Genomic DNA, 10598 nt, shown 5'->3' on the forward strand with positions numbered 1-10598 from the left:
CAATATTACCATATGAGGCGTAAAAGAAGTATGTGGAATACTTTTCATAGAGAGAACTATTTTGTATGCATGAATGTTTACTGTTCTTTTAAATTACTTTGAAAAAGCTATTACGTTATATTTCGGTGTTTGGGGAGAATGATGTTGAGAATCTTATGTCTGATTGTTGAACCTAAACGATGTAAATGACTCTCCATGAATAGGTTCTATATCGTTAACAACATTAGATATCTTTAGATACTTGTTATGTAGAGTGCACATACATTGAGGTAATGGTAAGGTACCAATCTTATCGACTACGGGGCCGCAAACCTCAGGGTGCTTTAATAATCATTAATGAATCCGCAAGAGTCACGCCTTACCACACGAATGGAATACGTCGCTCAACTATTATTTATGTTGTGAATGTGTGCCGGATTGGTTGGTAGAACTTTATATTTTCCGTACAACTTATTATCTTAATATGTTTTATCTGTTTTCCGTGTTTTATCGTTTTTCAGTAAAATATGCATTGTCTTTAAATCATTCTAGCGGGATGATGTGCTCACCCATTCCCACTTTTAGTTTCAGAGACCAATCAAGATGTGCACGTGGCGATGGAAGCGTCGAGGAGTTGGTTCCGTTAGTTGGTTAGCTTCTACTATGTTTATATTGTGTTTATATTCTATTTGTAAACCAACTCATTATTATTTATGTATCATCTGAGAGGAGTTCTTGTATATATTTCAGAGAGGGTTTTAGATTTGGGTTAATCTTTGTTTAGAACTTCTTTATTTTTGTTTTAGATAGATGTTTTATAACCTTAGTGCCTCATTTTATAAATAATATATAGGATAAGTCAGTTGCTAGCTTTGGGGGCGCTACAATGTTGGTATCAGAGCTCACCATTATATCAGTGCAAGATAGTGAACTAGAATAGTTTAGAGTTGGGTTGGGTTTGTGAGATAAATCTTAATTCACTAAAAACAATCAATAATTAAAAGATGAATTGAATTGTTTGATTGTTTTGTATAACATGTTGATTGTTTGTTCTTTGGTTTTTGTAGATTTGTTATTTTATAATTTATAAAGTAAAAATTGTAGGTTGAAACCAGTTACATAATAGTTTAGTAATTTCAATAGAAGTTTAGAAATTGATTAGTGTTTAATTGAGTGATACTTAAATAATCCAGCACAGGGAAATAGTGAGGTTTGTAATTCTGGTGAGTTTGTGTTATCTTTGGCCGTAGGAAAGCATTGTCAGGCGTCATGAACCTAGACAGGGCAACTATATGTGGGGATTACTATTCATAAAAGGATAACTTGCTTCTATTAGTGAACTAATAGATCCCAAATTTTTACTTAGAAACTAAAAGAATACTTTTTCTCGTAATTAGAACTATTAATATATTAAAGTAGAAAGTTAATGTGAAAAATATAGACCTAGTCAACTGTTAGAATTTAAATTAGTATAGTTGAACCTAGAACTACAAATTATAGATTTTAATTATAGAAAATTATATAGATTTTTGTTTCGAACTCATTTGAAATGAGTTGCTTTTTCGCGCGTTTGTAAATATGAGCAGTACTTGCATTTAGTCGAGATAATAGTATTTTTCTTTAAGGTGGGGAGTTTCTAAAGACAAGAAGTAAAGACCAGAAGGATGGTTCCATACAAGTCTATCTAATTAATCTAAGCCCATTTATGACGTTAAACCTCTTCATTCTCTATCTTTAGCATATCTAGAGTTTACTAATTCAATTAAGTTGGTTCTATAGTCCATTAGCTAAATCTTAAGAATATATACAACTTTGTAGAAGAAGCCATCGGCTAATTCAGACCATAAATGGTCCAAAACATCTAATTAAAGTAGTCCTAATCCCAAGTCATCTACTCTGGCACATTAATCTAAGTCCCGGTCCGTTACAATTAACTAACGGTCGGTAACACTCCACAAGTCAACTGACGGTCCACGTCTAAAGTCAAGGTCGGAGTCCAGGGTCTGGTCAGTCAAAGTCAAAGTCAAAGAAGTCAAAGTCTAACTATTCTTGTCAAATGAGTCAAGATTGGGTTAACTCACTCACTAAGAATGATTCAGGTGAGTCAGCTAGGCTGACTGGGAAGACTAACATGCAACAATTTTATTTCATTTTCACTTAAGTTATAATTCTTACATTCTCAACTAGATTAACAAAGAAACTTCAATTCAAATATATGAAAACAATGAATTTCATTTACAAGCAACAACTTTGATTACCTGTAATTGCAGCTTTAAGCAGCACTCATTCTACAATCAGCTAGCTATAATAGTAATCTACCTAACAACAACAACACTAGGTCTACAACCTGCAATTACCCTCAACAACAACTCCATGATCGTGCACATATTAAACCAACTTCAGTTCCATTTATTGTACAAAACCATTACTTGTATCTCCCTCGGATCTTAAAAACACCAGCACCTAGTTTTTATACCTCCACCAGCCACTTATATCAACAGCACCACTTCGACTTATAACCGAACCCAACAATCTCTAATCCATTCTCAATCTTCAGCCAAACTGAAATCTTTAATGCCTAAACTACAATACTGTTATAGCATAGCTCGGTCGAACTCGCATGCGTTGCTATCTCAAGCATGTTTGTCAATGTTAGTGATCAAAACTATGAGTCTTGATTTCTAGCCTACATAGCTAAGTCTAGGACTAGGATAGAAAAGTGTAGTTGATATAAAGGACTTCATAGAGATTCATCATACAACGACGAAGATCTATACAAGGAACCGTGGAACATCATCAACAAAAAGGTATGTGGAGACTTGAACTTATCTATCACTCAAAAGTCTATCTTTTCTATCTCCTACTTTTTATGAGACAAAATTCATAAGCTATATAGACTAGATCATACACATTTGATGATTCGAGCCGAGTATATCTCGCCTATCTATATCTCGAAATCATGTGTTGGTAAAGCGTTTCGCTTAGATCAAGGTTATCTTTACCTAGTGAAGAAAGTCATGAAAAGTTTCAATTACTTTGAGAATTGCTCTGACGTGAAACGGTCTGTGAATAACAGCTACATAGCGTCCTCTGAGAATGTCTCAATGATTGGAATGAGAGTTTATATTACATAACCATGTATTCCTTGAACTGAAGTTTTCGAACTTTGTTGATCAAGAGAAATCCAAATGATTGTGGAATTGGCTTACCAAGTCCGCGAACCCAGTCCGCAGACTCAGTTCGCGAACTGTCGGAAGTTCTCAACCGAGAATTTCTGCTGGATTTTCCGAAACTCGTTTGTGTGCTTAGTCCGCGAACTCAGTCCGCGAACTGGCGGAAGTTCTCTTTCCAAGAATTTCTGCTAAGTTTGGAAAACTCAACCGGTTTACTTAAGTCTGAGAACTTGTTTGTGAGCTTAAGAGGTTATGATATAAAGATGTGCTCTGAATATGAAACTTCAATTACTAACGAATGCTTTATGCAAACGGTGGCTATAATATTCATGAGCCGATTCAATCGAATCGAATCATCTTTGTTTCAATTGTGTCTTGTGTAGTTACATAAGATCTCATAGCAATTGAACAACTCTTTAACTAGTTCATTTGAGTCAATTTAACTAGTTATGGTGAAGAAGAACAAGGTTAATATGAAATGCTCATATGCTTAACCTTTTGGGTTACTATGTTGAACCAACATACGCGTACACGTTTGGGCATGGTTTTCAGAAACCCAGTAAACGTCTACCCAACTGTGTGTGACAAGGATGAATATGGATTGCTTTGTAACTAAGTAAAAACCCTGATTTGAAGGCTATATAAAGGAGACATCTAGCATTGTGCAAAACTAATCCCCACACGTCTGTGTGATACTAGTGCGCTCGCTAGAGTCGATTCTCCTTTAACTTTTGGTTTTCTTCTCTAAAACTAGGTTAACACCTTAAAGACTTCATTGGGATTGTGAAGCCAGACCGATACTACTTTTATCGTAGTTGTGTGATCTGATCTAGCATCTTCTATCATACGAGTACAATCGATTGATTGGCTTGAGATCGTGAGAGTTCTCCGATAGGAAAGATAAATAAGTCACAAACATCTTCGTCTCACTGCTTGTGATTCCTCGACAAACCGCATGTGTAGTCAGGAAGGATTGTAGAAAGGTGATTGATTAATCTAGGTTGTTCTTCTTGAATATAAGACCGGATTATCAACTGGTTCCTGTTCACCTTGATTTTATATCTTAAGACGGAACAAAACCTAGGGTTTATCTGCGGGAGACAGATTTATCCTTTGATAGACTTTTCTATGTGAGACAGATTTGTTTATATCAAGTCTGTGATTTTGGGTTGCAGCAACTCTTGGTTGTGGGTGAGATCATCTAAGGGAATCAAGTGCGCAGTATCCTTCTGGGATCAGAGGCGTATGAGTACAATTGTACCTTAGATCGGTGGGAGACTGATTGGGGTTCAACTATAGTCCAGTCCGAAGTTAGCTTGGAGTAGGCTAGTGTCTGTAGCGGCTTAATACAGTGTGTATTCAATCTGGACTAGGTCCCAGGTTTTTTCTGCATTTGCGGTTTCCTCGTTAACAAAACTTCTGGTGTTTGTGTTATTTCTTTTCCGCATTATATTTTATATAATTGAGATAATACAGGTTGTGCGTTCGTGATCATCAATTGGAAATCCAACCTTTGGTTGTTGATTCATATTGATTGATCCTTGGACATTGGTCTTTGGTACCGTCCAAGTTATCTCTCTTTGATAAAGACTCGCAGATTTCTATTTGCTTGAGTAAAGATCGAATCGAGAGATTGAGATATAAACTCTTTGATATGTCTTTTTATTGATTGAGTCTAAGTGTCTAGTTGATTCTCATAAAAAGTATATTGGAGTTAGTCCATACAGATTGCTAAGCGAAATATTGGGTGGTGTTGTTAGACCCCCGCTTTTTCAATTGGTATCAGAGCAGGCAAACACGTTAAGACCTCATCAGTCTGTGTTTGTAGCGATCTGACTCTATGGACAAGAGTACTATCTCTGATAAACGCGTCACCAGTAATAAAGATTATCTCTCGTCTAAATCTATTAAAGATAATAGTTCAATCTCGAATATAGAGAAACCTTGTAGTTCGACGAGACAGACAAACAATGGCATGAGTGTTCATGATTACCCTTCGAAAGAGACCTTCTCTTCTAACGAATGGGATACAGCTGAAGAGAGTAAATTGATTCTAAATCTTGTTATAATTCAAGATGTTAGAATGAAACACCATGTCAATGTTCTTCTTGGTATTGTTAAAGATTGCAATGTCCATGGCAACCCTGGAGATCAGTCTTCATGCTTGACTCTTGAGGCCAGCCTCGAAAAGGATGCCTTGGATATTGAACTTCGCTTGAATAAACTCTTCATTCAAGGATGTTCAAAGCAATCTAATGTACCAAGAACTTCTGATGCTTTGTATTCAGAAGTCAATACATATGTTCCTAATGTTTCCTCCAATCATGAATTTGGGACATTATGTAAAAGAGACAACTTCTATGACGATGACATTAAGACTACATCCTCAAATCATTCCTATGATCAAAAGGTATGTCTTTTCTGTGAGACCAAGTGTTCTGTTAGACAAAAGAGAAACTCTAAGTTGAATAAAGACTCCTTAGTTCAACTTCAACACACCCTAGATTTGATTCTCAAAGGTGTGAATGACATCCGTATGATTGAGCCAATTGGTTTTCATACCTATCATGTGTATGCAACCAGGAAAGTCAGTATAGTGAGTTCCTCCAATATTCAAGGGCAGAATAAACGTCTTAATAAACATCGTCCTAAGGAAGTTCGACGCAACATTATTCCTGTTGAGAAAATCAGTCCAGAAGAAAGGAGAATTGATAAGATACAAAGATCTTGTCAACAGATTATATTCTTCCTCATGTCAAGACACTTCTGGTAAGAACTCTAATTATGTCTCTTATATTGATGACAATAAATTTTATGATAATTTCTCTTGTCAAACAGGTTCTCTCTCTAAGACTAAGAGGAAAACAAATTTAACCAAAGACATAAACCTCGAAATGAGACTGTGGCTCGTACTTGTGCTAATTAATCACAAGGTTAGAGAACTAACTCATATAAAATCCTGTAGAGTAAGTTGTGTTAGAAACAGGTGTACTTGTTGCTTGCATCTTTTAAGTTAAGTTATTTTCTTATCGTCCATAACTAAACTTGTGTTGACAGATCCGCTAAGGTACAGTTGTACTCCTACGCCTCTGATCCCAGCAGGATACTACGCACTTGATTCCCTTAGCTGATCTCACCCACAACTAAGAGTTGCTGCAACCCAAAATCGCAGACTTGATAATAAACAAATCTGTCTCACACAGAAAAGTCTATCAAAGGATAAATCTGTCTCCCACAGAAAAACCCTAAGTTTTTGTTCCGTCTTAAGATATGAAACCAAGGTGAACAGGAACCAATTGATAATCCGGTCTTATATTCCCTAAGAACAGCCTAGATTAATCAATCACCTCTCAACAATCCTTCCTGACTACACAGGCGGTTTGTCAAGGAATCACAAACAGTGAGACGAAGATGTTTGTGGCTTATTTATATTGCCTATCGGATAACTCTCACGATCTCAAGCCAATCAATAGATTGTACTCGTATGATAGAAGATGCAAGATCAGATCACACATCTACGATAAAAGTAGTATCGGTATGGCTTCAAAATCCCAATAAAGTCTTTAAGTCGTTAACCTGGTTTTAGAGAAGAAAACCAGAGGTTAGAGGAGAATCGACTCTAACGAGCGCACTAATATTACACAGACGTGTGGGGATTAATTTTTCCCAATGCTAGATGTCTCTTATATATAGTCTTCAAATCAGGGTTTTGCCTTAGTTACAAAGCAATCCATATCCACCGTTAGATGAAAACCTGATTTAGATTCAAGTTAATATTTCTCAACCGTTAGATCGAAAACTTAGCTTGTCCTACACACTTGAGATATACGTTTACTGGGTTTGTGAAAACCGTGCCCAAACGTGTACGTGTATGTTGGTTCAACATAGTAACCCAAAAGTTTAACCATATGAGAATTTCATATTAACCTTGTTCTTCTTCACCATAACTAGTTCAATTGACTCAAATGAACTAGTTAGAGAGTTGTTCAATTGCTATGAGATCTTATGTAACTACACAAGACACAGTTGAAACAAAGATGATTCGATTCGATTGAATCGACTCATGAACTTTATAGCCAAGGTTTGCATACTGCATTCCGTAGTAATTTAAGTTTCATGTTCATAGCACATCTTTAGATCATAACCCACTCAAGTTCGCAAAAAATTTCGCGAACTTAAGGCAGCCGGCAGAGTTTTCCAAACTCAACAGAAAATCTCGGCAAGGAGACTTCCGCCAGTTCCTGGACTAGGTTCGCGGACTGAGTTCGCGGACGAGTTTTTGGAAAATCCCAGCAGAAATTCTCGGCAAGAGAACTTCCGTCAGTTCGCGGACTTGGCAAAGCCAATTCCTCCGGTTTCTCTCAATCAACAAAGTTGGCAAACTTCGTATTAAGGAATAGGACTTATACACATATGTTTTACCACACAATGCTTATATCCATCATTGATTATATAGACCTAAACTCTCATTCCAACCATTGAAACATTCTTAGAGGACGTTATATAGTTGTTATACTATTTATCGTCATAGCGATTTTCAAAGTGATTTTAACAATCTGACTTTCGTTATTAAGTGAAGATAAACCCGATCAAAGCGAAACGCTTTACCAACACATGATTTCGAAATATATATAAGCGAGATATACTTGGCTCGAAATATCAAATGTGTATGATCCAGTCTATAGAGCATACGACTTTTGTCTCATAAGAAGTAGGAGATAGAAGAGATATCCTTTTTAGTGATAGATAAGTTCAAGTCTCCACATAACTTTTTGTTTATGAAGTTCCACGGTTCCTTGAGTAGATCTTCGTCGTTTTATGATGAATTCCTATGAAGTCCTTGAGCTCAACTACACTTTTCTATCCTAGTCCGATAATTAGCTATGTAGGCTAGAAATCAAGACTCATAGTTTTGATTACTAACATTGACAAACATACTTGAGATAGCAACGCATACGAGGTACACCGAGCTATGCTCTAACAATCTCCCCCTTTGTCAATTTTAGTGACAAAACTATTAATACATATGGAATACAAAAAAGCTAAACTTTAGTGGCTCCTATTCCATAGTCTAATCTTCAACGTTCCCTGAAATCTTCATCCATCCAAGTACTCCAATGATCCCAAAGGTTGTAAGTTTAGCATCACCGTTGTTGAAGATCCGTAGCTATAACAATAAGAGAAATTGATATTCTCGATCATCATTATATAGTGACATAGTATTATTATGTAACATCAAAGTCCAATTGCATCACGAATTTAACAATAATACTACGGTGATATGTATCACTACCCCTTAGTCAATACTCTATCTCACATAGAAACCACTCCCCCTTACACAATGATCCGAAAACCATATGTATATGTAGTAGAACTACATTAATTCTCCCCCTTTTTGTCAATAAAATTGGCAAAGCTATAAGAACGGGATCCTAATGAAATTTACGAGAAGGGACGTTTCATAGACTAAAATAAAAAATACATACCAACTTAATTTAGATGCAATCATAAAGCCGAAGCTAAACGCATTCATCAAGGAGTTTTAAGATACAAGATAACCCCTATAAAATTCCACAGCCGCACACCCCGCAAGATATTACTATTAAGCACAAGTTCAAAAGAACTCTCCCCCATTTGATGTCATTCCCGAGAGAACAAAAAGAGCGACCTTAATTTCGAAGGAAAAGAAGGATTTTTAATTGGACACCAAAAACCATAGGAATGATTTTCTATATCCAAGACTCAATCAAATTAATCACAGGTAAACCCATGATTAATTTAATTGGAATACGCAACCAAATCAAACCACAAAAGTGATCAATTTAATTGATAGTGCTCAACATAAGTAAATTTACGGAGCTACGACTTAGGTAATCATATGGAGATGCTTAATCGTTCACATACTCAACATAAGGAAAACCTTACGGAATATACGACTACATCAACCAATAGAACATGGTTAGTATAGTCGTTCATATACTCAACACAAGAATTTGTGGAATATATGGAAACTCAACTAGACTAATTACAAGAGAACCCATAATTAATATAATTGGAATACAAACAACCAAACTAATCACGAAAGTAATCAATTTAATTGTCAAAAGTTTGGCGCAACAAAAGAAGACTTTCAGAGCAAATAACTAAATAACCAACCAAGATGATTAATTTAGTTCATAATACTCAACATATATAAGGAACAACCAACAAAGCCAATAAGAAATCGACTTAGTTGTATCGTGCTCAACATAAGACACACAACGGAGACTTCACGGTAATACATAACAAAATGGATCAATGAAGATCAATACCATGGATAACATACAAGGATCTATTATATTTTCCATCATAACGACATAATAGACTTTATCCTTGTCACACAAAAGATTTTATCCTATTTTCCATCAAATACATGACTGCATAGGTATAACTTTTGTATTTGTCAAAAGTCCATTCGTCCTTTCATCAATACGAATACCAATCCATGAACGACTTTACTTTTGATGGCATATGGGACCTTAAAGTTCACGGACGCAAAAAATACATATCCCATAATCAAATTGCAATATCACAAAATCATAAAGATCAATAATGCAGTAACATCATCCTCCAAATATTTTTAGAATTTAAAAACAATAAACCTAAAAAATAACACAAGAAGATGAAAACAAAAATAGCTATGTGTAGTCACAATCATCGCTATTGAAAACACTAGTTATTCTTCCAACTAAACCAAAAAGAAGACTTACTAGGTATCAAAAACATAAACTCAGTTTTCCTTGATGATTTCATACCTCTGAAATGGTCCATAAAAATAGGAGTCACTGATATCCTTGATCCTGTTGACTGTGATGAAAGCATGTTCAAAAGTTAGAATGCTGACTTTTCGATCAATAGTGCGAGCATAATGGCGAGCTTTTGTGCAGTCCAGGATAACTTTCTTCTGATTCCTGATCAAGATATTTTGAGTACCAAGGATTTTTTCCTGTCCATCAATAAGCTGGTTTATATGCAGTTGAAGGTTAGCAAGTTCGTTCTTGACTTCATTTTGAACACGAATCAGATCCTTGACAGATTATCTAATCCAAGAGTTATACTCTTTTCTTTCAACCATCTTCTTCAGAATAAAGTCTTGACCAGAATCACATCCTTTGAGATCATCCTTAACCATAGGTTTAACTTCTTCCTTGGGAACAGATTCCATAGAGTTCCTTTCTGAAGAATAAAGAAACACATATAAGTCTTATATATGTTCGTGAGTACCCTAGCTGGAAACCCTAAAGTTCCTTGAGGAGATACGGACGTTCCTGGGCCAGCCAAAGTACAAATGGCCCAAATTAGAAAAACTGCATACTATGTTTCTTTTAAAGATCCTCTATCTCCAAAAGATCACAGTGACAAAAGAAAGAAGTACTAACAACATTGCATCATAAGATATACAAAGTG

Source organism: Papaver somniferum, chromosome 11 (assembly GCF_003573695.1).
Source record: "Papaver somniferum cultivar HN1 chromosome 11, ASM357369v1, whole genome shotgun sequence".
Lineage (NCBI taxonomy): Eukaryota > Viridiplantae > Streptophyta > Magnoliopsida > Ranunculales > Papaveraceae > Papaver > Papaver somniferum.